This window comes from Giraffa tippelskirchi, chromosome 8 (genome assembly GCF_054371585.1).
Source record: "Giraffa tippelskirchi isolate mGirTip1 chromosome 8, T2T-mGirTip1v1.2.pri, whole genome shotgun sequence".
Taxonomy (NCBI): Eukaryota; Metazoa; Chordata; class Mammalia; order Artiodactyla; family Giraffidae; genus Giraffa; species Giraffa tippelskirchi.
This window is the reverse complement of record NC_137282.1, coordinates 117,811,218-117,834,810: the sequence shown is the minus strand read 5'-3', so window position 1 is coordinate 117,834,810 and position 23,593 is coordinate 117,811,218. Positions and strand designations below refer to the sequence as shown.

Here is a 23,593-nt window from a genome sequence, read left to right as displayed (position 1 = left end):
GCTGACCGCCGGCCTCCCGTCCCTTCCTCTGGCCCCGGCCTCTGACAGGTGCTCTGGCTCTGGCTCCGGCTGAGGAGCTTGCGCCGGCCGGCTAACCCACTGGGCGTGGGTGCGTGCGAGGGTCTGTGTGTCTGTCCGTGTGCCTGCCGGTCGCTCGTCTGCTCTCTCAGGAAGGTCCTGTGCTTGGCGGGGGTGGGGGTGGGGGGGGAGGGCGAGGGGGCAAGGGGGCAAGGGGGGGGGCCTGGGTAGGCCGAAGGGGCGGGGCTGACGCCTCACCCCTGGCCGTGCCCAACGCTGGAGCCGGGAGTCAAGCTAGCTCTGGCAGAAGGAAGCAAACGGCCACGGGTAGCCTTTGCAAGCAGTTGCTGGGCCGCCCCGCCTTTAGGGCTCCCCGGGCGAGACACGCCCGTGTGGGCCCCTAGGCCCGGGCCCCAGGTGGGCGCCCAGGGTGTTTTGCCCGCAGGAGCCCAGCACGCTGCAGACAGGCCCAGGCTCGGGAGGTCTCTCCTGCAGAGCAAGCGTGAGGGAAAAGCCGTGTACAGCTGGCCTCGAAGCTCCCTGGGAGTGTGGGAGCCCGCCCTGGGCGCGGGGCCCCAGGGGCCATTGCCACTGCCAAATGACCTCCCAGCCAGCGCTTCCCAGCTTGGGGGTGACCCTCAGGCCGCAGGCGGCTGGGGACGCTATCGTCCTTGGAGGCAGGATAGGCAGCCCCAGAGAGCGGGTTTTCAGGCCTCTAGCGCGCAGCCAGTGTGTAGCGCCTCAGACGCCGGACCTCCGGGCCTGCTCCCAGGGCCTCAATTCCGGAGTCGGGGCCCTGTGTCCGCCTGCGGTCTGGGAGCCTTGCAAACACACTCCTAGGTCAGCGCGGTCCTGCCCGTGGGGAAGGAGGCTGCGGGAGTGCGTCTGAGGGGGCCGGGTGCCACGCTGGGGTCACCTGGCCGAGGGCACCTGGCCCCTCCCACGGGCTCCCGGCGAGGGGTGGCGGGCTCGCCCCTGGCGTGCCAAAGGCCGCAGCGGGGAGCAGAGCTAGCTCTGGCAGAAGGAAGCAAACAGCCACGGGAGGCCTTTGCAAGCAGTTGCTGGGCCGCCCCGCCTTTAGGGCTCCCCGGGCGAAACACGCCAGTGTGGGCCCCTGGGCCCGAGCTCCAGGTGGGCGCCCAGGGTGTTCTGCCCGCAGGAGCCGAGCACGGTGCAGACAGGCCTTGGCTCGGGAGCTCTCTCCTTCCTGCAGAGCAAATGTGACGCAACGGCCGCGTGGAGGGTGCCTCGACGTTCCCTGGGAGTGTGGGAGACCGCCATGGGCGCGGGGGCCCGGGGGCCACTGCCGCTGCCAAGTGACCTCCCAGCCAGCGCTTCCCAGCTGGGGGTGACCCTCAGATCGCAGGCGGCTGGGGACGCTATCGTCCTTGGAGGCAGGAAAGGCAGCCCCACAGAGTGGGCAAGGGGGGGCCTCGGGTAGGGCGAAGGGGCGGGGCTGACGGGCTCCGGTCGACCGCGCCCTGGCAGGTGCCCGGCAGGACGGGCGCTCAGGGCCCCGGCTGGGCCGCGCCGAGGCCCGCAGGAGGCTCAGAGCGCCGCGGGCCGCGGGCAGCGGCGGGCCCCGAAGCCAGACACCTCCGGGGCCACGTGGCCCTGAGCAGCGAACGCGACGGCGGGTGCGGGGTGCGGGGTGCGGGGTGGGGGTGGGGGTGGGGTGGCGGTGGGGGTGGGGCGCCGAGAGGGGGCCGGCCTGGAGAGGCCCAGGGTGGGAGGGCGCCGAGACCTCCGCGCCCGTCGCCCTCCACCCCCCCCCGACCCCACCCCACCCCACCCCACCCCACCCCACCCCCGGCACGCACGCCCGGCCGCTCGCGGTCCCGGAAGCCCTCTTGGCCCCCGCGCCGGGCCAGGCGGTTGCTGGCCAGGGGTGGCGGTGTGCGGGGGTGGGGCGGCATCGGCCGGCCGCCGGGCTGCCGGCCCTGGCCGGCCGGAGTCCGGTCGCGGGGCGTGCGGCTCAAGTGCAGCGCGCGCTCCCGTGGAGAGCCGCGGCCGGCTGGCCTGACCCGGGGGTCAGAGCCAATGGGAGGCGCGGCGCAGGGCTCTTAGGGCGCCTGGCGGCAGCCGCCTCCGTCTACGGCCATACCACCCTGAACGCGCCCGATCTCGTCTGATCTCGGAAGCTAAGCAGGGTCGGGCCTGGTTAGTACTTGGATGGGAGACCGCCTGGGAATACCGGGTGCTGTAGGCTTTTTGCCTCCCCTCTCCTTTAGCCCCCGGCCCCCACGGCGTCCCAACTCTTGGGTCCCCGCCGCCCCCGTCCCAACTCTTGGGCCCCCGCAGCCCCAGCCCCAGCCCCAGCCCCTCCCGGGCTGGACGGTCAGGGCCCCGACTCCCGCTGCCGACCTGGCTTGCCTCCGCGCGGCCTGCGAGCCCCTCCGCATTCGGCTTCCAGGAAACCACACGACGGTCGGGGGTCTCCGCCTGGGGCTCCCTGGGCCTTGGCACGCCTCAGGCAGGGGGGAGGGAGGCCCAGCCCCAGCCCCACCCCCAGCCCCACCCCCAGCCCCACCTCCAGCCCCATCCTCGCAGGCGCTCACACACACACACACACACGCACACACGCACGCACGCGCGCACACACACACACACACACACACACACACACACACAGACCCCCGCCGCCGAGACAGGTCAAGAGCCGGAAACCCACAGGTAAGGCCCACGAAGAAAGAGGGAGAGAGAGACAGCAAGAGGACCACACAGGCTTCCCAACCCCCGGCCTCCACATCCTCCCGCCTTCCATTCCGGGTATCCACCCGACCCCCAGTCGACCCGACCCCACCCTCGCCCACCGACACACTCACTCACACACCCACCCTCTGGCCTGGGGGCGGGTCCGGGTCTCGCCTTAGGTAGCCAAGCCGAAGGGGACCCTTGAGACCTCGGCTGCGAGGAAGTCTTGGGTTCCCCACGGGTGACTGCCAGCCCCAGGGCACTGCGTGCAGCCGGGGCCCGCCCGGCCCGGGGCTGACGCCCCCTCCCTTGGCGAAGCTGCTGCTTCCGGGCACGGCCTCTCTCTGACGGGTGTCACGGTCTGTGCCGGTGTGTCTGTCTCGGACCGCATGCCAACCTCTCTGCCCTGCGTGCCTCCCGTTTTCCGTCTCTCTGCCAGTCGCTCTGGGTCTCCCTCTCTCTGTCTCTCCCTCCCTGCGTGTGCCGGTGCGTGTTTGGGTGTGCGCGCGCGCCTGGCCGTCTGTCTGCATCTCCGTCTCGCTGTCTTTCTGTCTCTGTCTCTTTCTGTCCCTCTCTCTCTGTCTCTGTCTCTGCTGACCGCCGGCCTCCCGTCCCTTCCTCTGGCCCCGGCCTCTGACAGGTGCTCTGGCTCTGGCTCCGGCTGAGGAGCTTGCGCCGGCCGGCTAACCCACTGGGCGTGGGTGCGTGCGAGGGTCTGTGTGTCTGTCCGTGTGCCTGCCGGTCGCTCGTCTGCTCTCTCAGGAAGGTCCTGTGCTTGGCGGGGGTGGGGGTGGGGGGGGAGGGCGAGGGGGCAAGGGGGCAAGGGGGGGGGCCTGGGTAGGCCGAAGGGGCGGGGCTGACGCCTCACCCCTGGCCGTGCCCAACGCTGGAGCCGGGAGTCAAGCTAGCTCTGGCAGAAGGAAGCAAACGGCCACGGGTAGCCTTTGCAAGCAGTTGCTGGGCCGCCCCGCCTTTAGGGCTCCCCGGGCGAGACACGCCCGTGTGGGCCCCTAGGCCCGGGCCCCAGGTGGGCGCCCAGGGTGTTTTGCCCGCAGGAGCCCAGCACGCTGCAGACAGGCCCAGGCTCGGGAGGTCTCTCCTGCAGAGCAAGCGTGAGGGAAAAGCCGTGTACAGCTGGCCTCGAAGCTCCCTGGGAGTGTGGGAGCCCGCCCTGGGCGCGGGGCCCCAGGGGCCATTGCCACTGCCAAATGACCTCCCAGCCAGCGCTTCCCAGCTTGGGGGTGACCCTCAGGCCGCAGGCGGCTGGGGACGCTATCGTCCTTGGAGGCAGGATAGGCAGCCCCAGAGAGCGGGTTTTCAGGCCTCTAGCGCGCAGCCAGTGTGTAGCGCCTCAGACGCCGGACCTCCGGGCCTGCTCCCAGGGCCTCAATTCCGGAGTCGGGGCCCTGTGTCCGCCTGCGGTCTGGGAGCCTTGCAAACACACTCCTAGGTCAGCGCGGTCCTGCCCGTGGGGAAGGAGGCTGCGGGAGTGCGTCTGAGGGGGCCGGGTGCCACGCTGGGGTCACCTGGCCGAGGGCACCTGGCCCCTCCCACGGGCTCCCGGCGAGGGGTGGCGGGCTCGCCCCTGGCGTGCCAAAGGCCGCAGCGGGGAGCAGAGCTAGCTCTGGCAGAAGGAAGCAAACAGCCACGGGAGGCCTTTGCAAGCAGTTGCTGGGCCGCCCCGCCTTTAGGGCTCCCCGGGCGAAACACGCCAGTGTGGGCCCCTGGGCCCGAGCTCCAGGTGGGCGCCCAGGGTGTTCTGCCCGCAGGAGCCGAGCACGGTGCAGACAGGCCTTGGCTCGGGAGCTCTCTCCTTCCTGCAGAGCAAATGTGACGCAACGGCCGCGTGGAGGGTGCCTCGACGTTCCCTGGGAGTGTGGGAGACCGCCATGGGCGCGGGGGCCCGGGGGCCACTGCCGCTGCCAAGTGACCTCCCAGCCAGCGCTTCCCAGCTGGGGGTGACCCTCAGATCGCAGGCGGCTGGGGACGCTATCGTCCTTGGAGGCAGGAAAGGCAGCCCCACAGAGTGGGCAAGGGGGGGCCTCGGGTAGGGCGAAGGGGCGGGGCTGACGGGCTCCGGTCGACCGCGCCCTGGCAGGTGCCCGGCAGGACGGGCGCTCAGGGCCCCGGCTGGGCCGCGCCGAGGCCCGCAGGAGGCTCAGAGCGCCGCGGGCCGCGGGCAGCGGCGGGCCCCGAAGCCAGACACCTCCGGGGCCACGTGGCCCTGAGCAGCGAACGCGACGGCGGGTGCGGGGTGCGGGGTGCGGGGTGGGGGTGGGGGTGGGGTGGCGGTGGGGGTGGGGCGCCGAGAGGGGGCCGGCCTGGAGAGGCCCAGGGTGGGAGGGCGCCGAGACCTCCGCGCCCGTCGCCCTCCACCCCCCCCCGACCCCACCCCACCCCACCCCACCCCCGGCACGCACGCCCGGCCGCTCGCGGTCCCGGAAGCCCTCTTGGCCCCCGCGCCGGGCCAGGCGGTTGCTGGCCAGGGGTGGCGGTGTGCGGGGGTGGGGCGGCATCGGCCGGCCGCCGGGCTGCCGGCCCTGGCCGGCCGGAGTCCGGTCGCGGGGCGTGCGGCTCAAGTGCAGCGCGCGCTCCCGTGGAGAGCCGCGGCCGGCTGGCCTGACCCGGGGGTCAGAGCCAATGGGAGGCGCGGCGCAGGGCTCTTAGGGCGCCTGGCGGCAGCCGCCTCCGTCTACGGCCATACCACCCTGAACGCGCCCGATCTCGTCTGATCTCGGAAGCTAAGCAGGGTCGGGCCTGGTTAGTACTTGGATGGGAGACCGCCTGGGAATACCGGGTGCTGTAGGCTTTTTGCCTCCCCTCTCCTTTAGCCCCCGGCCCCCACGGCGTCCCAACTCTTGGGTCCCCGCCGCCCCCGTCCCAACTCTTGGGCCCCCGCAGCCCCAGCCCCAGCCCCAGCCCCTCCCGGGCTGGACGGTCAGGGCCCCGACTCCCGCTGCCGACCTGGCTTGCCTCCGCGCGGCCTGCGAGCCCCTCCGCATTCGGCTTCCAGGAAACCACACGACGGTCGGGGGTCTCCGCCTGGGGCTCCCTGGGCCTTGGCACGCCTCAGGCAGGGGGGAGGGAGGCCCAGCCCCAGCCCCACCCCCAGCCCCACCCCCAGCCCCACCTCCAGCCCCATCCTCGCAGGCGCTCACACACACACACACACACGCACACACGCACGCACGCGCGCACACACACACACACACACACACACACACACACACAGACCCCCGCCGCCGAGACAGGTCAAGAGCCGGAAACCCACAGGTAAGGCCCACGAAGAAAGAGGGAGAGAGAGACAGCAAGAGGACCACACAGGCTTCCCAACCCCCGGCCTCCACATCCTCCCGCCTTCCATTCCGGGTATCCACCCGACCCCCAGTCGACCCGACCCCACCCTCGCCCACCGACACACTCACTCACACACCCACCCTCTGGCCTGGGGGCGGGTCCGGGTCTCGCCTTAGGTAGCCAAGCCGAAGGGGACCCTTGAGACCTCGGCTGCGAGGAAGTCTTGGGTTCCCCACGGGTGACTGCCAGCCCCAGGGCACTGCGTGCAGCCGGGGCCCGCCCGGCCCGGGGCTGACGCCCCCTCCCTTGGCGAAGCTGCTGCTTCCGGGCACGGCCTCTCTCTGACGGGTGTCACGGTCTGTGCCGGTGTGTCTGTCTCGGACCGCATGCCAACCTCTCTGCCCTGCGTGCCTCCCGTTTTCCGTCTCTCTGCCAGTCGCTCTGGGTCTCCCTCTCTCTGTCTCTCCCTCCCTGCGTGTGCCGGTGCGTGTTTGGGTGTGCGCGCGCGCCTGGCCGTCTGTCTGCATCTCCGTCTCGCTGTCTTTCTGTCTCTGTCTCTTTCTGTCCCTCTCTCTCTGTCTCTGTCTCTGCTGACCGCCGGCCTCCCGTCCCTTCCTCTGGCCCCGGCCTCTGACAGGTGCTCTGGCTCTGGCTCCGGCTGAGGAGCTTGCGCCGGCCGGCTAACCCACTGGGCGTGGGTGCGTGCGAGGGTCTGTGTGTCTGTCCGTGTGCCTGCCGGTCGCTCGTCTGCTCTCTCAGGAAGGTCCTGTGCTTGGCGGGGGTGGGGGGGGGGAGGGCGAGGGGGCAAGGGGGCAAGGGGGGGGGCCTGGGTAGGCCGAAGGGGCGGGGCTGACGCCTCACCCCTGGCCGTGCCCAACGCTGGAGCCGGGAGTCAAGCTAGCTCTGGCAGAAGGAAGCAAACGGCCACGGGTAGCCTTTGCAAGCAGTTGCTGGGCCGCCCCGCCTTTAGGGCTCCCCGGGCGAGACACGCCCGTGTGGGCCCCTAGGCCCGGGCCCCAGGTGGGCGCCCAGGGTGTTTTGCCCGCAGGAGCCCAGCACGCTGCAGACAGGCCCAGGCTCGGGAGGTCTCTCCTGCAGAGCAAGCGTGAGGGAAAAGCCGTGTACAGCTGGCCTCGAAGCTCCCTGGGAGTGTGGGAGCCCGCCCTGGGCGCGGGGCCCCAGGGGCCATTGCCACTGCCAAATGACCTCCCAGCCAGCGCTTCCCAGCTTGGGGGTGACCCTCAGGCCGCAGGCGGCTGGGGACGCTATCGTCCTTGGAGGCAGGATAGGCAGCCCCAGAGAGCGGGTTTTCAGGCCTCTAGCGCGCAGCCAGTGTGTAGCGCCTCAGACGCCGGACCTCCGGGCCTGCTCCCAGGGCCTCAATTCCGGAGTCGGGGCCCTGTGTCCGCCTGCGGTCTGGGAGCCTTGCAAACACACTCCTAGGTCAGCGCGGTCCTGCCCGTGGGGAAGGAGGCTGCGGGAGTGCGTCTGAGGGGGCCGGGTGCCACGCTGGGGTCACCTGGCCGAGGGCACCTGGCCCCTCCCACGGGCTCCCGGCGAGGGGTGGCGGGCTCGCCCCTGGCGTGCCAAAGGCCGCAGCGGGGAGCAGAGCTAGCTCTGGCAGAAGGAAGCAAACAGCCACGGGAGGCCTTTGCAAGCAGTTGCTGGGCCGCCCCGCCTTTAGGGCTCCCCGGGCGAAACACGCCAGTGTGGGCCCCTGGGCCCGAGCTCCAGGTGGGCGCCCAGGGTGTTCTGCCCGCAGGAGCCGAGCACGGTGCAGACAGGCCTTGGCTCGGGAGCTCTCTCCTTCCTGCAGAGCAAATGTGACGCAACGGCCGCGTGGAGGGTGCCTCGACGTTCCCTGGGAGTGTGGGAGACCGCCCTGGGCGCGGGGGCCCGGGGGCCACTGCCGCTGCCAAGTGACCTCCCAGCCAGCGCTTCCCAGCTGGGGGTGACCCTCAGATCGCAGGCGGCTGGGGACGCTATCGTCCTTGGAGGCAGGAAAGGCAGCCCCACAGAGTGGGCAAGGGGGGGCCTCGGGTAGGGCGAAGGGGCGGGGCTGACGGGCTCCGGTCGACCGCGCCCTGGCAGGTGCCCGGCAGGACGGGCGCTCAGGGCCCCGGCTGGGCCGCGCCGAGGCCCGCAGGAGGCTCAGAGCGCCGCGGGCCGCGGGCAGCGGCGGGCCCCGAAGCCAGACACCTCCGGGGCCACGTGGCCCTGAGCAGCGAACGCGACGGCGGGTGCGGGGTGCGGGGTGCGGGGTGGGGGTGGGGGTGGGGTGGCGGTGGGGGTGGGGCGCCGAGAGGGGGCCGGCCTGGAGAGGCCCAGGGTGGGAGGGCGCCGAGACCTCCGCGCCCGTCGCCCTCCACCCCCCCCCGACCCCACCCCACCCCACCCCACCCCCGGCACGCACGCCCGGCCGCTCGCGGTCCCGGAAGCCCTCTTGGCCCCCGCGCCGGGCCAGGCGGTTGCTGGCCAGGGGTGGCGGTGTGCGGGGGTGGGGCGGCATCGGCCGGCCGCCGGGCTGCCGGCCCTGGCCGGCCGGAGTCCGGTCGCGGGGCGTGCGGCTCAAGTGCAGCGCGCGCTCCCGTGGAGAGCCGCGGCCGGCTGGCCTGACCCGGGGGTCAGAGCCAATGGGAGGCGCGGCGCAGGGCTCTTAGGGCGCCTGGCGGCAGCCGCCTCCGTCTACGGCCATACCACCCTGAACGCGCCCGATCTCGTCTGATCTCGGAAGCTAAGCAGGGTCGGGCCTGGTTAGTACTTGGATGGGAGACCGCCTGGGAATACCGGGTGCTGTAGGCTTTTTGCCTCCCCTCTCCTTTAGCCCCCGGCCCCCACGGCGTCCCAACTCTTGGGTCCCCGCCGCCCCCGTCCCAACTCTTGGGCCCCCGCAGCCCCAGCCCCAGCCCCAGCCCCTCCCGGGCTGGACGGTCAGGGCCCCGACTCCCGCTGCCGACCTGGCTTGCCTCCGCGCGGCCTGCGAGCCCCTCCGCATTCGGCTTCCAGGAAACCACACGACGGTCGGGGGTCTCCGCCTGGGGCTCCCTGGGCCTTGGCACGCCTCAGGCAGGGGGGAGGGAGGCCCAGCCCCAGCCCCACCCCCAGCCCCACCCCCAGCCCCACCTCCAGCCCCATCCTCGCAGGCGCTCACACACACACACACACACGCACACACGCACGCACGCGCGCACACACACACACACACACACACACACACACACAGACCCCCGCCGCCGAGACAGGTCAAGAGCCGGAAACCCACAGGTAAGGCCCACGAAGAAAGAGGGAGAGAGAGACAGCAAGAGGACCACACAGGCTTCCCAACCCCCGGCCTCCACATCCTCCCGCCTTCCATTCCGGGTATCCACCCGACCCCCAGTCGACCCGACCCCACCCTCGCCCACCGACACACTCACTCACACACCCACCCTCTGGCCTGGGGGCGGGTCCGGGTCTCGCCTTAGGTAGCCAAGCCGAAGGGGACCCTTGAGACCTCGGCTGCGAGGAAGTCTTGGGTTCCCCACGGGTGACTGCCAGCCCCAGGGCACTGCGTGCAGCCGGGGCCCGCCCGGCCCGGGGCTGACGCCCCCTCCCTTGGCGAAGCTGCTGCTTCCGGGCACGGCCTCTCTCTGACGGGTGTCACGGTCTGTGCCGGTGTGTCTGTCTCGGACCGCATGCCAACCTCTCTGCCCTGCGTGCCTCCCGTTTTCCGTCTCTCTGCCAGTCGCTCTGGGTCTCCCTCTCTCTGTCTCTCCCTCCCTGCGTGTGCCGGTGCGTGTTTGGGTGTGCGCGCGCGCCTGGCCGTCTGTCTGCATCTCCGTCTCGCTGTCTTTCTGTCTCTGTCTCTTTCTGTCCCTCTCTCTCTGTCTCTGTCTCTGCTGACCGCCGGCCTCCCGTCCCTTCCTCTGGCCCCGGCCTCTGACAGGTGCTCTGGCTCTGGCTCCGGCTGAGGAGCTTGCGCCGGCCGGCTAACCCACTGGGCGTGGGTGCGTGCGAGGGTCTGTGTGTCTGTCCGTGTGCCTGCCGGTCGCTCGTCTGCTCTCTCAGGAAGGTCCTGTGCTTGGCGGGGGTGGGGGTGGGGGGGGAGGGCGAGGGGGCAAGGGGGCAAGGGGGGGGGCCTGGGTAGGCCGAAGGGGCGGGGCTGACGCCTCACCCCTGGCCGTGCCCAACGCTGGAGCCGGGAGTCAAGCTAGCTCTGGCAGAAGGAAGCAAACGGCCACGGGTAGCCTTTGCAAGCAGTTGCTGGGCCGCCCCGCCTTTAGGGCTCCCCGGGCGAGACACGCCCGTGTGGGCCCCTAGGCCCGGGCCCCAGGTGGGCGCCCAGGGTGTTTTGCCCGCAGGAGCCCAGCACGCTGCAGACAGGCCCAGGCTCGGGAGGTCTCTCCTGCAGAGCAAGCGTGAGGGAAAAGCCGTGTACAGCTGGCCTCGAAGCTCCCTGGGAGTGTGGGAGCCCGCCCTGGGCGCGGGGCCCCAGGGGCCATTGCCACTGCCAAATGACCTCCCAGCCAGCGCTTCCCAGCTTGGGGGTGACCCTCAGGCCGCAGGCGGCTGGGGACGCTATCGTCCTTGGAGGCAGGATAGGCAGCCCCAGAGAGCGGGTTTTCAGGCCTCTAGCGCGCAGCCAGTGTGTAGCGCCTCAGACGCCGGACCTCCGGGCCTGCTCCCAGGGCCTCAATTCCGGAGTCGGGGCCCTGTGTCCGCCTGCGGTCTGGGAGCCTTGCAAACACACTCCTAGGTCAGCGCGGTCCTGCCCGTGGGGAAGGAGGCTGCGGGAGTGCGTCTGAGGGGGCCGGGTGCCACGCTGGGGTCACCTGGCCGAGGGCACCTGGCCCCTCCCACGGGCTCCCGGCGAGGGGTGGCGGGCTCGCCCCTGGCGTGCCAAAGGCCGCAGCGGGGAGCAGAGCTAGCTCTGGCAGAAGGAAGCAAACAGCCACGGGAGGCCTTTGCAAGCAGTTGCTGGGCCGCCCCGCCTTTAGGGCTCCCCGGGCGAAACACGCCAGTGTGGGCCCCTGGGCCCGAGCTCCAGGTGGGCGCCCAGGGTGTTCTGCCCGCAGGAGCCGAGCACGGTGCAGACAGGCCTTGGCTCGGGAGCTCTCTCCTTCCTGCAGAGCAAATGTGACGCAACGGCCGCGTGGAGGGTGCCTCGACGTTCCCTGGGAGTGTGGGAGACCGCCATGGGCGCGGGGGCCCGGGGGCCACTGCCGCTGCCAAGTGACCTCCCAGCCAGCGCTTCCCAGCTGGGGGTGACCCTCAGATCGCAGGCGGCTGGGGACGCTATCGTCCTTGGAGGCAGGAAAGGCAGCCCCACAGAGTGGGCAAGGGGGGGCCTCGGGTAGGGCGAAGGGGCGGGGCTGACGGGCTCCGGTCGACCGCGCCCTGGCAGGTGCCCGGCAGGACGGGCGCTCAGGGCCCCGGCTGGGCCGCGCCGAGGCCCGCAGGAGGCTCAGAGCGCCGCGGGCCGCGGGCAGCGGCGGGCCCCGAAGCCAGACACCTCCGGGGCCACGTGGCCCTGAGCAGCGAACGCGACGGCGGGTGCGGGGTGCGGGGTGCGGGGTGGGGGTGGGGGTGGGGTGGCGGTGGGGGTGGGGCGCCGAGAGGGGGCCGGCCTGGAGAGGCCCAGGGTGGGAGGGCGCCGAGACCTCCGCGCCCGTCGCCCTCCACCCCCCCCCGACCCCACCCCACCCCACCCCACCCCCGGCACGCACGCCCGGCCGCTCGCGGTCCCGGAAGCCCTCTTGGCCCCCGCGCCGGGCCAGGCGGTTGCTGGCCAGGGGTGGCGGTGTGCGGGGGTGGGGCGGCATCGGCCGGCCGCCGGGCTGCCGGCCCTGGCCGGCCGGAGTCCGGTCGCGGGGCGTGCGGCTCAAGTGCAGCGCGCGCTCCCGTGGAGAGCCGCGGCCGGCTGGCCTGACCCGGGGGTCAGAGCCAATGGGAGGCGCGGCGCAGGGCTCTTAGGGCGCCTGGCGGCAGCCGCCTCCGTCTACGGCCATACCACCCTGAACGCGCCCGATCTCGTCTGATCTCGGAAGCTAAGCAGGGTCGGGCCTGGTTAGTACTTGGATGGGAGACCGCCTGGGAATACCGGGTGCTGTAGGCTTTTTGCCTCCCCTCTCCTTTAGCCCCCGGCCCCCACGGCGTCCCAACTCTTGGGTCCCCGCCGCCCCCGTCCCAACTCTTGGGCCCCCGCAGCCCCAGCCCCAGCCCCAGCCCCTCCCGGGCTGGACGGTCAGGGCCCCGACTCCCGCTGCCGACCTGGCTTGCCTCCGCGCGGCCTGCGAGCCCCTCCGCATTCGGCTTCCAGGAAACCACACGACGGTCGGGGGTCTCCGCCTGGGGCTCCCTGGGCCTTGGCACGCCTCAGGCAGGGGGGAGGGAGGCCCAGCCCCAGCCCCACCCCCAGCCCCACCCCCAGCCCCACCTCCAGCCCCATCCTCGCAGGCGCTCACACACACACACACACACGCACACACGCACGCACGCGCGCACACACACACACACACACACACACACACACACACAGACCCCCGCCGCCGAGACAGGTCAAGAGCCGGAAACCCACAGGTAAGGCCCACGAAGAAAGAGGGAGAGAGAGACAGCAAGAGGACCACACAGGCTTCCCAACCCCCGGCCTCCACATCCTCCCGCCTTCCATTCCGGGTATCCACCCGACCCCCAGTCGACCCGACCCCACCCTCGCCCACCGACACACTCACTCACACACCCACCCTCTGGCCTGGGGGCGGGTCCGGGTCTCGCCTTAGGTAGCCAAGCCGAAGGGGACCCTTGAGACCTCGGCTGCGAGGAAGTCTTGGGTTCCCCACGGGTGACTGCCAGCCCCAGGGCACTGCGTGCAGCCGGGGCCCGCCCGGCCCGGGGCTGACGCCCCCTCCCTTGGCGAAGCTGCTGCTTCCGGGCACGGCCTCTCTCTGACGGGTGTCACGGTCTGTGCCGGTGTGTCTGTCTCGGACCGCATGCCAACCTCTCTGCCCTGCGTGCCTCCCGTTTTCCGTCTCTCTGCCAGTCGCTCTGGGTCTCCCTCTCTCTGTCTCTCCCTCCCTGCGTGTGCCGGTGCGTGTTTGGGTGTGCGCGCGCGCCTGGCCGTCTGTCTGCATCTCCGTCTCGCTGTCTTTCTGTCTCTGTCTCTTTCTGTCCCTCTCTCTCTGTCTCTGTCTCTGCTGACCGCCGGCCTCCCGTCCCTTCCTCTGGCCCCGGCCTCTGACAGGTGCTCTGGCTCTGGCTCCGGCTGAGGAGCTTGCGCCGGCCGGCTAACCCACTGGGCGTGGGTGCGTGCGAGGGTCTGTGTGTCTGTCCGTGTGCCTGCCGGTCGCTCGTCTGCTCTCTCAGGAAGGTCCTGTGCTTGGCGGGGGTGGGGGTGGGGGGGGAGGGCGAGGGGGCAAGGGGGCAAGGGGGGGGGCCTGGGTAGGCCGAAGGGGCGGGGCTGACGCCTCACCCCTGGCCGTGCCCAACGCTGGAGCCGGGAGTCAAGCTAGCTCTGGCAGAAGGAAGCAAACGGCCACGGGTAGCCTTTGCAAGCAGTTGCTGGGCCACCCCGCCTTTAGGGCTCCCCGGGCGAGACACGCCCGTGTGGGCCCCTAGGCCCGGGCCCCAGGTGGGCGCCCAGGGTGTTTTGCCCGCAGGAGCCCAGCACGCTGCAGACAGGCCCAGGCTCGGGAGGTCTCTCCTGCAGAGCAAGCGTGAGGGAAAAGCCGTGTACAGCTGGCCTCGAAGCTCCCTGGGAGTGTGGGAGCCCGCCCTGGGCGCGGGGCCCCAGGGGCCATTGCCACTGCCAAATGACCTCCCAGCCAGCGCTTCCCAGCTTGGGGGTGACCCTCAGGCCGCAGGCGGCTGGGGACGCTATCGTCCTTGGAGGCAGGATAGGCAGCCCCAGAGAGCGGGTTTTCAGGCCTCTAGCGCGCAGCCAGTGTGTAGCGCCTCAGACGCCGGACCTCCGGGCCTGCTCCCAGGGCCTCAATTCCGGAGTCGGGGCCCTGTGTCCGCCTGCGGTCTGGGAGCCTTGCAAACACACTCCTAGGTCAGCGCGGTCCTGCCCGTGGGGAAGGAGGCTGCGGGAGTGCGTCTGAGGGGGCCGGGTGCCACGCTGGGGTCACCTGGCCGAGGGCACCTGGCCCCTCCCACGGGCTCCCGGCGAGGGGTGGCGGGCTCGCCCCTGGCGTGCCAAAGGCCGCAGCGGGGAGCAGAGCTAGCTCTGGCAGAAGGAAGCAAACAGCCACGGGAGGCCTTTGCAAGCAGTTGCTGGGCCGCCCCGCCTTTAGGGCTCCCCGGGCGAAACACGCCAGTGTGGGCCCCTGGGCCCGAGCTCCAGGTGGGCGCCCAGGGTGTTCTGCCCGCAGGAGCCGAGCACGGTGCAGACAGGCCTTGGCTCGGGAGCTCTCTCCTTCCTGCAGAGCAAATGTGACGCAACGGCCGCGTGGAGGGTGCCTCGACGTTCCCTGGGAGTGTGGGAGACCGCCCTGGGCGCGGGGGCCCGGGGGCCACTGCCGCTGCCAAGTGACCTCCCAGCCAGCGCTTCCCAGCTGGGGGTGACCCTCAGATCGCAGGCGGCTGGGGACGCTATCGTCCTTGGAGGCAGGAAAGGCAGCCCCACAGAGTGGGCAAGGGGGGGCCTCGGGTAGGGCGAAGGGGCGGGGCTGACGGGCTCCGGTCGACCGCGCCCTGGCAGGTGCCCGGCAGGACGGGCGCTCAGGGCCCCGGCTGGGCCGCGCCGAGGCCCGCAGGAGGCTCAGAGCGCCGCGGGCCGCGGGCAGCAGCGGGCCCCGAAGCCAGACACCTCCGGGGCCACGTGGCCCTGAGCAGCGAACGCGACGGCGGGTGCGGGGTGCGGGGTGCGGGGTGGGGGTGGGGGTGGGGTGGCGGTGGGGGTGGGGCGCCGAGAGGGGGCCGGCCTGGAGAGGCCCAGGGTGGGAGGGCGCCGAGACCTCCGCGCCCGTCGCCCTCCACCCCCCCCCGACCCCACCCCACCCCACCCCACCCCCGGCACGCACGCCCGGCCGCTCGCGGTCCCGGAAGCCCTCTTGGCCCCCGCGCCGGGCCAGGCGGTTGCTGGCCAGGGGTGGCGGTGTGCGGGGGTGGGGCGGCATCGGCCGGCCGCCGGGCTGCCGGCCCTGGCCGGCCGGAGTCCGGTCGCGGGGCGTGCGGCTCAAGTGCAGCGCGCGCTCCCGTGGAGAGCCGCGGCCGGCTGGCCTGACCCGGGGGTCAGAGCCAATGGGAGGCGCGGCGCAGGGCTCTTAGGGCGCCTGGCGGCAGCCGCCTCCGTCTACGGCCATACCACCCTGAACGCGCCCGATCTCGTCTGATCTCGGAAGCTAAGCAGGGTCGGGCCTGGTTAGTACTTGGATGGGAGACCGCCTGGGAATACCGGGTGCTGTAGGCTTTTTGCCTCCCCTCTCCTTTAGCCCCCGGCCCCCACGGCGTCCCAACTCTTGGGTCCCCGCCGCCCCCGTCCCAACTCTTGGGCCCCCGCAGCCCCAGCCCCAGCCCCAGCCCCTCCCGGGCTGGACGGTCAGGGCCCCGACTCCCGCTGCCGACCTGGCTTGCCTCCGCGCGGCCTGCGAGCCCCTCCGCATTCGGCTTCCAGGAAACCACACGACGGTCGGGGGTCTCCGCCTGGGGCTCCCTGGGCCTTGGCACGCCTCAGGCAGGGGGGAGGGAGGCCCAGCCCCAGCCCCACCCCCAGCCCCACCCCCAGCCCCACCTCCAGCCCCATCCTCGCAGGCGCTCACACACACACACACACACGCACACACGCACGCACGCGCGCACACACACACACACACACACACACACACACACAGACCCCCGCCGCCGAGACAGGTCAAGAGCCGGAAACCCACAGGTAAGGCCCACGAAGAAAGAGGGAGAGAGAGACAGCAAGAGGACCACACAGGCTTCCCAACCCCCGGCCTCCACATCCTCCCGCCTTCCATTCCGGGTATCCACCCGACCCCCAGTCGACCCGACCCCACCCTCGCCCACCGACACACTCACTCACACACCCACCCTCTGGCCTGGGGGCGGGTCCGGGTCTCGCCTTAGGTAGCCAAGCCGAAGGGGACCCTTGAGACCTCGGCTGCGAGGAAGTCTTGGGTTCCCCACGGGTGACTGCCAGCCCCAGGGCACTGCGTGCAGCCGGGGCCCGCCCGGCCCGGGGCTGACGCCCCCTCCCTTGGCGAAGCTGCTGCTTCCGGGCACGGCCTCTCTCTGACGGGTGTCACGGTCTGTGCCGGTGTGTCTGTCTCGGACCGCATGCCAACCTCTCTGCCCTGCGTGCCTCCCGTTTTCCGTCTCTCTGCCAGTCGCTCTGGGTCTCCCTCTCTCTGTCTCTCCCTCCCTGCGTGTGCCGGTGCGTGTTTGGGTGTGCGCGCGCGCCTGGCCGTCTGTCTGCATCTCCGTCTCGCTGTCTTTCTGTCTCTGTCTCTTTCTGTCCCTCTCTCTCTGTCTCTGTCTCTGCTGACCGCCGGCCTCCCGTCCCTTCCTCTGGCCCCGGCCTCTGACAGGTGCTCTGGCTCTGGCTCCGGCTGAGGAGCTTGCGCCGGCCGGCTAACCCACTGGGCGTGGGTGCGTGCGAGGGTCTGTGTGTCTGTCCGTGTGCCTGCCGGTCGCTCGTCTGCTCTCTCAGGAAGGTCCTGTGCTTGGCGGGGGTGGGGGTGGGGGGGGAGGGCGAGGGGGCAAGGGGGCAAGGGGGGGGGCCTGGGTAGGCCGAAGGGGCGGGGCTGACGCCTCACCCCTGGCCGTGCCCAACGCTGGAGCCGGGAGTCAAGCTAGCTCTGGCAGAAGGAAGCAAACGGCCACGGGTAGCCTTTGCAAGCAGTTGCTGGGCCGCCCCGCCTTTAGGGCTCCCCGGGCGAGACACGCCCGTGTGGGCCCCTAGGCCCGGGCCCCAGGTGGGCGCCCAGGGTGTTTTGCCCGCAGGAGCCCAGCACGCTGCAGACAGGCCCAGGCTCGGGAGGTCTCTCCTGCAGAGCAAGCGTGAGGGAAAAGCCGTGTACAGCTGGCCTCGAAGCTCCCTGGGAGTGTGGGAGCCCGCCCTGGGCGCGGGGCCCCAGGGGCCATTGCCACTGCCAAATGACCTCCCAGCCAGCGCTTCCCAGCTTGGGGGTGACCCTCAGGCCGCAGGCGGCTGGGGACGCTATCGTCCTTGGAGGCAGGATAGGCAGCCCCAGAGAGCGGGTTTTCAGGCCTCTAGCGCGCAGCCAGTGTGTAGCGCCTCAGACGCCGGACCTCCGGGCCTGCTCCCAGGGCCTCAATTCCGGAGTCGGGGCCCTGTGTCCGCCTGCGGTCTGGGAGCCTTGCAAACACACTCCTAGGTCAGCGCGGTCCTGCCCGTGGGGAAGGAGGCTGCGGGAGTGCGTCTGAGGGGGCCGGGTGCCACGCTGGGGTCACCTGGCCGAGGGCACCTGGCCCCTCCCACGGGCTCCCGGCGAGGGGTGGCGGGCTCGCCCCTGGCGTGCCAAAGGCCGCAGCGGGGAGCAGAGCTAGCTCTGGCAGAAGGAAGCAAACAGCCACGGGAGGCCTTTGCAAGCAGTTGCTGGGCCGCCCCGCCTTTAGGGCTCCCCGGGCGAAACACGCCAGTGTGGGCCCCTGGGCCCGAGCTCCAGGTGGGCGCCCAGGGTGTTCTGCCCGCAGGAGCCGAGCACGGTGCAGACAGGCCTTGGCTCGGGAGCTCTCTCCTTCCTGCAGAGCAAATGTGACGCAACGGCCGCGTGGAGGGTGCCTCGACGTTCCCTGGGAGTGTGGGAGACCGCCCTGGGCGCGGGGGCCCGGGGGCCACTGCCGCTGCCAAGTGACCTCCCAGCCAGCGCTTCCCAGCTGGGGGTGACCCTCAGATCGCAGGCGGCTGGGGACGCTATCGTCCTTGGAGGCAGGAAAGGCAGCCCCACAGAGTGGGCAAGGGGGGGCCTCGGGTAGGGCGAAGGGGCGGGGCTGACGGGCTCCGGTCGACCGCGCCCTGGCAGGTGCCCGGCAGGACGGGCGCTCAGGGCCCCGGCTGGGCCGCGCCGAGGCCCGCAGGAGGCTCAGAGCGCCGCGGGCCGCGGGCAGCGGCGGGCCCCGAAGCCAGACACCTCCGGGGCCACGTGGCCCTGAGCAGCGAACGCGACGGCGGGTGCGGGGTGCGGGGTGCGGGGTGGGGGTGGGGGTGGGGGTGGGGGTGGGGTGGCGGTGGGGGTGGGGCGCCGAGAGGGGGCCGGCCTGGAGAGGCCCAGGGTGGGAGGGCGCCGAGACCTCCGCGCCCGTCGCCCTCCACCCCCCCCCGACCCCACCCCACCCCACCCCCGGCACGCACGCCCGGCCGCTCGCGGTCCCGGAAGCCCTCTTGGCCCCCGCGCCGGGCCAGGCGGTTGCTGGCCAGGGGTGGCGGTGTGCGGGGGTGGGGCGGCATCGGCCGGCCGCCGGGCTGCCGGCCCTGGCCGGCCGGAGTCCGGTCGCGGGGCGTGCGGCTCAAGTGCAGCGCGCGCTCCCGTGGAGAGCCGCGGCCGGCTGGCCTGACCCGGGGGTCAGAGCCAATGGGAGGCGCGGCGCAGGGCTCTTAGGGCGCCTGGCGGCAGCCGCCTCCGTCTACGGCCATACCACCCTGAACGCGCCCGATCTCGTCTGATCTCGGAAGCTAAGCAGGGTCGGGCCTGGTTAGTACTTGGATGGGAGACCGCCTGGGAATACCGGGTGCTGTAGGCTTTTTGCCTCCCCTCTCCTTTAGCCCCCGGCCCCCACGGCGTCCCAACTCTTGGGTCCCCGCCGCCCCCGTCCCAACTCTTGGGCCCCCGCAGCCCCAGCCCCAGCCCCAGCCCCAGCCCCAGCCCCTCCCGGGCTGGACGTTCAGGGCCCCGACTCCCGCTGCCGACCTGGCTTGCCTCCGCGCGGCCTGCGAGCCCCTCCGCATTCGGCTTCCAGGAAACCACACGACGGTCGGGGGTCTCCGCCTGGGGCTCCCTGGGCCTTGGCACGCCTCAGGCAGGGGGGAGGGAGGCCCAGCCCCAGCCCCACCCCCAGCCCCACCCCCAGCCCCACCTCCAGCCCCATCCTCGCAGGCGCTCACACACACGCACACACGCACGCACGCGCGCACACACACACACACACACACACACACACACACAGACCCCCGCCGCCGAGACAGGTCAAGAGCCGGAAACCCACAGGTAAGGCCCACGAAGAAAGAGGGAGAGAGAGACAGCAAGAGGACCACACAGGCTTCCCAACCCCCGGCCTCCACATCCTCCCGCCTTCCATTCCGGGTATCCACCCGACCCCCAGTCGACCCGACCCCACCCTCGCCCACCGACACACTCACTCACACACCCACCCTCTGGCCTGGGGGCGGGTCCGGGTCTCGCCTTAGGTAGCCAAGCCGAAGGGGACCCTTGAGACCTCGGCTGCGAGGAAGTCTTGGGTTCCCCACGGGTGACTGCCAGCCCCAGGGCACTGCGTGCAGCCGGGGCCCGCCCGGCCCGGGGCTGACGCCCCCTCCCTTGGCGAAGCTGCTGCTTCCGGGCACGGCCTCTCTCTGACGGGTGTCACGGTCTGTGCCGGTGTGTCTGTCTCGGACCGCATGCCATCCTCTCTGCCCTGCGTGCCTCCCGTTTTCCGTCTCTCTGCCAGTCGCTCTGGGTCTCCCTCTCTCTGTCTCTCCCTCCCTGCGTGTGCCGGTGCGTGTTTGGGTGTGCGCGCGCGCCTGGCCGTCTGTCTGCATCTCCGTCTCGCTGTCTTTCTGTCTCTGTCTCTTTCTGTCCCTCTCTCTCTGTCTCTGTCTCTGCTGACCGCCGGCCTCCCGTCCCTTCCTCTGGCCCCGGCCTCTGACAGGTGCTCTGGCTCTGGCTCCGGCTGAGGAGCTTGCGCCGGCCGGCTAACCCACTGGGCGTGGGTGCGTGCGAGGGTCTGTGTGTCTGTCCGTGTGCCTGCCGGTCGCTCGTCTGCTCTCTCAGGAAGGTCCTGTGCTTGGCGGGGGGGGGGGGGGGGCGAGGGGGCAAGGGGGCAAGGGGGGGGGCCTGGGTAGGCCGAAGGGGCGGGGCTGACGCCTCACCCCTGGCCGTGCCCAACGCTGGAGCCGGGAGTCAAGCTAGCTCTGGCAGAAGGAAGCAAACGGCCACGGGTAGCCTTTGCAAGCAGTTGCTGGGCCGCCCCGCCTTTAGGGCTCCCCGGGCGAGACACGCCCGTGTGGGCCCCTAGGCCCGGGCCCCAGGTGGGCGCCCAGGGTGTTTTGCCCGCAGGAGCCCAGCACGCTGCAGACAGGCCCAGGCTCGGGAGGTCTCTCCTGCAGAGCAAGCGTGAGGGAAAAGCCGTGTACAGCTGGCCTCGAAGCTCCCTGGGAGTGTGGGAGCCCGCCCTGGGCGCGGGGCCCCAGGGGCCATTGCCACTGCCAAATGACCTCCCAGCCAGCGCTTCCCAGCTTGGGGGTGACCCTCAGGCCGCAGGCGGCTGGGGACGCTATCGTCCTTGGAGGCAGGATAGGCAGCCCCAGAGAGCGGGTTTTCAGGCCTCTAGCGCGCAGCCAGTGTGTAGCGCCTCAGACGCCGGACCTCCGGGCCTGCTCCCAGGGCCTCAATTCCGGAGTCGGGGCCCTGTGTCCGCCTGCGGTCTGGGAGCCTTGCAAACACACTCCTAGGTCAGCGCGGTCCTGCCCGTGGGGAAGGAGGCTGCGGGAGTGCGTCTGAGGGGGCCGGGTGCCACGCTGGGGTCACCTGGCCGAGGGCACCTGGCCCCTCCCACGGGCTCCCGGCGAGGGGTGGCGGGCTCGCCCCTGGCGTGCCAAAGGCCGCAGCGGGGAGCAGAGCTAGCTCTGGCAGAAGGAAGCAAACAGCCACGGGAGGCCTTTGCAAGCAGTTGCTGGGCCGCCCCGCCTTTAGGGCTCCCCGGGCGAAACACGCCAGTGTGGGCCCCTGGGCCCGAGCTCCAGGTGGGCGCCCAGGGTGTTCTGCCCGCAGGAGCCGAGCACGGTGCAGACAGGCCTTGGCTCGGGAGCTCTCTCCTTCCTGCAGAGCAAATGTGACGCAACGGCCGCGTGGAGGGTGCCTCGACGTTCCCTGGGAGTGTGGGAGACCGCCATGGGCGCGGGGGCCCGGGGGCCACTGCCGCTGCCAAGTGACCTCCCAGCCAGCGCTTCCCAGCTGGGGGTGACCCTCAGATCGCAGGCGGCTGGGGACGCTATCGTCCTTGGAGGCAGGAAAGGCAGCCCCACAGAGTGGGCAAGGGGGGGCCTCGGGTAGGGCGAAGGGGCGGGGCTGACGGGCTCCGGTCGACCGCGCCCTGGCAGGTGCCCGGCAGGACGGGCGCTCAGGGCCCCGGCTGGGCCGCGCCGAGGCCCGCAGGAGGCTCAGAGCGCCGCGGGCCGCGGGCAGCGGCGGGCCCCGAAGCCAGACACCTCCGGGGCCACGTGGCCCTGAGCAGCGAACGCGACGGCGGGTGCGGGGTGCGGGGTGCGGGGTGGGGGTGGGGGTGGGGTGGCGGTGGGGGTGGGGCGCCGAGAGGGGGCCGGCCTGGAGAGGCCCAGGGTGGGAGGGCGCCGAGACCTCCGCGCCCGTCGCCCTCCACCCCCCCCCGACCCCACCCCACCCCACCCCACCCCCGGCACGCACGCCCGGCCGCTCGCGGTCCCGGAAGCCCTCTTGGCCCCCGCGCCGGGCCAGGCGGTTGTTGGCCAGGGGTGGCGGTGTGCGGGGGTGGGGCGGCATCGGCCGGCCGCCGGGCTGCCGGCCCTGGCCGGCCGGAGTCCGGTCGCGGGGCGTGCGGCTCAAGTGCAGCGCGCGCTCCCGTGGAGAGCCGCGGCCGGCTGGCCTGACCCGGGGGTCAGAGCCAATGGGAGGCGCGGCGCAGGGCTCTTAGGGCGCCTGGCGGCAGCCGCCTCCGTCTACGGCCATACCACCCTGAACGCGCCCGATCTCGTCTGATCTCGGAAGCTAAGCAGGGTCGGGCCTGGTTAGTACTTGGATGGGAGACCGCCTGGGAATACCGGGTGCTGTAGGCTTTTTGCCTCCCCTCTCCTTTAGCCCCCGGCCCCCACGGCGTCCCAACTCTTGGGTCCCCGCCGCCCCCGTCCCAACTCTTGGGCCCCCGCAGCCCCAGCCCCAGCCCCAGCCCCTCCCGGGCTGGACGGTCAGGGCCCCGACTCCCGCTGCCGACCTGGCTTGCCTCCGCGCGGCCTGCGAGCCCCTCCGCATTCGGCTTCCAGGAAACCACACGACGGTCGGGGGTCTCCGCCTGGGGCTCCCTGGGCCTTGGCACGCCTCAGGCAGGGGGGAGGGAGGCCCAGCCCCAGCCCCACCCCCAGCCCCACCCCCAGCCCCACCTCCAGCCCCATCCTCGCAGGCGCTCACACACACACACACACGCACACACGCACGCACGCGCGCACACACACACACACACACACACACACACACACAGACCCCCGCCGCCGAGACAGGTCAAGAGCCGGAAACCCACAGGTAAGGCCCACGAAGAAAGAGGGAGAGAGAGACAGCAAGAGGACCACACAGGCTTCCCAACCCCCGGCCTCCACATCCTCCCGCCTTCCATTCCGGGTATCCACCCGACCCCCAGTCGACCCGACCCCACCCTCGCCCACCGACACACTCACTCACACACCCACCCTCTGGCCTGGGGGCGGGTCCGGGTCTCGCCTTAGGTAGCCAAGCCGAAGGGGACCCTTGAGACCTCGGCTGCGAGGAAGTCTTGGGTTCCCCACGGGTGACTGCCAGCCCCAGGGCACTGCGTGCAGCCGGGGCCCGCCCGGCCCGGGGCTGACGCCCCCTCCCTTGGCGAAGCTGCTGCTTCCGGGCACGGCCTCTCTCTGACGGGTGTCACGGTCTGTGCCGGTGTGTCTGTCTCGGACCGCATGCCAACCTCTCTGCCCTGCGTGCCTCCCGTTTTCCGTCTCTCTGCCAGTCGCTCTGGGTCTCCCTCTCTCTGTCTCTCCCTCCCTGCGTGTGCCGGTGCGTGTTTGGGTGTGCGCGCGCGCCTGGCCGTCTGTCTGCATCTCCGTCTCGCTGTCTTTCTGTCTCTGTCTCTTTCTGTCCCTCTCTCTCTGTCTCTGTCTCTGCTGACCGCCGGCCTCCCGTCCCTTCCTCTGGCCCCGGCCTCTGACAGGTGCTCTGGCTCTGGCTCCGGCTGAGGAGCTTGCGCCGGCCGGCTAACCCACTGGGCGTGGGTGCGTGCGAGGGTCTGTGTGTCTGTCCGTGTGCCTGCCGGTCGCTCGTCTGCTCTCTCAGGAAGGTCCTGTGCTTGGCGGGGGTGGGGGTGGGGGGGGAGGGCGAGGGGGCAAGGGGGCAAGGGGGGGGGCCTGGGTAGGCCGAAGGGGCGGGGCTGACGCCTCACCCCTGGCCGTGCCCAACGCTGGAGCCGGGAGTCAAGCTAGCTCTGGCAGAAGGAAGCAAACGGCCACGGGTAGCCTTTGCAAGCAGTTGCTGGGCCGCCCCGCCTTTAGGGCTCCCCGGGCGAGACACGCCCGTGTGGGCCCCTAGGCCCGGGCCCCAGGTGGGCGCCCAGGGTGTTTTGCCCGCAGGAGCCCAGCACGCTGCAGACAGGCCCAGGCTCGGGAGGTCTCTCCTGCAGAGCAAGCGTGAGGGAAAAGCCGTGT

At 71.8% G+C, this 23,593-nt stretch overlaps 7 non-coding genes across 7 annotated transcripts; all 7 read left to right on the top strand.

The window, feature by feature from the left end:
• Positions 1-2,108: 2,108 nt before the first annotated feature.
• LOC145519292 (5S ribosomal RNA) lies at positions 2,109-2,227 on the top strand. The gene has a single exon (XR_014063704.1). It is a non-coding gene; the product is annotated as a 5S ribosomal RNA (ribosomal RNA).
• Positions 2,228-5,402: 3,175 nt separating this feature from the next.
• On the top strand, positions 5,403-5,521 carry LOC145519281 (5S ribosomal RNA). The gene has a single exon (XR_014063695.1). It is a non-coding gene; the product is annotated as a 5S ribosomal RNA (ribosomal RNA).
• A 3,171-nt stretch (positions 5,522-8,692) lies between these two features.
• LOC145519270 (5S ribosomal RNA) lies at positions 8,693-8,811 on the top strand. The gene has a single exon (XR_014063685.1). It is a non-coding gene; the product is annotated as a 5S ribosomal RNA (ribosomal RNA).
• Positions 8,812-11,984: 3,173 nt separating this feature from the next.
• Positions 11,985-12,103, top strand: LOC145519259 (5S ribosomal RNA). Its single transcript, XR_014063675.1, has one exon. It is a non-coding gene; the product is annotated as a 5S ribosomal RNA (ribosomal RNA).
• Positions 12,104-15,278: 3,175 nt separating this feature from the next.
• Positions 15,279-15,397, top strand: LOC145519248 (5S ribosomal RNA). Its single transcript, XR_014063665.1, has one exon. It is a non-coding gene; the product is annotated as a 5S ribosomal RNA (ribosomal RNA).
• Positions 15,398-18,577: 3,180 nt separating this feature from the next.
• On the top strand, positions 18,578-18,696 carry LOC145519237 (5S ribosomal RNA). The gene has a single exon (XR_014063654.1). It is a non-coding gene; the product is annotated as a 5S ribosomal RNA (ribosomal RNA).
• A 3,167-nt stretch (positions 18,697-21,863) lies between these two features.
• On the top strand, positions 21,864-21,982 carry LOC145519226 (5S ribosomal RNA). The gene has a single exon (XR_014063643.1). It is a non-coding gene; the product is annotated as a 5S ribosomal RNA (ribosomal RNA).
• Positions 21,983-23,593: the final 1,611 nt, after the last annotated feature.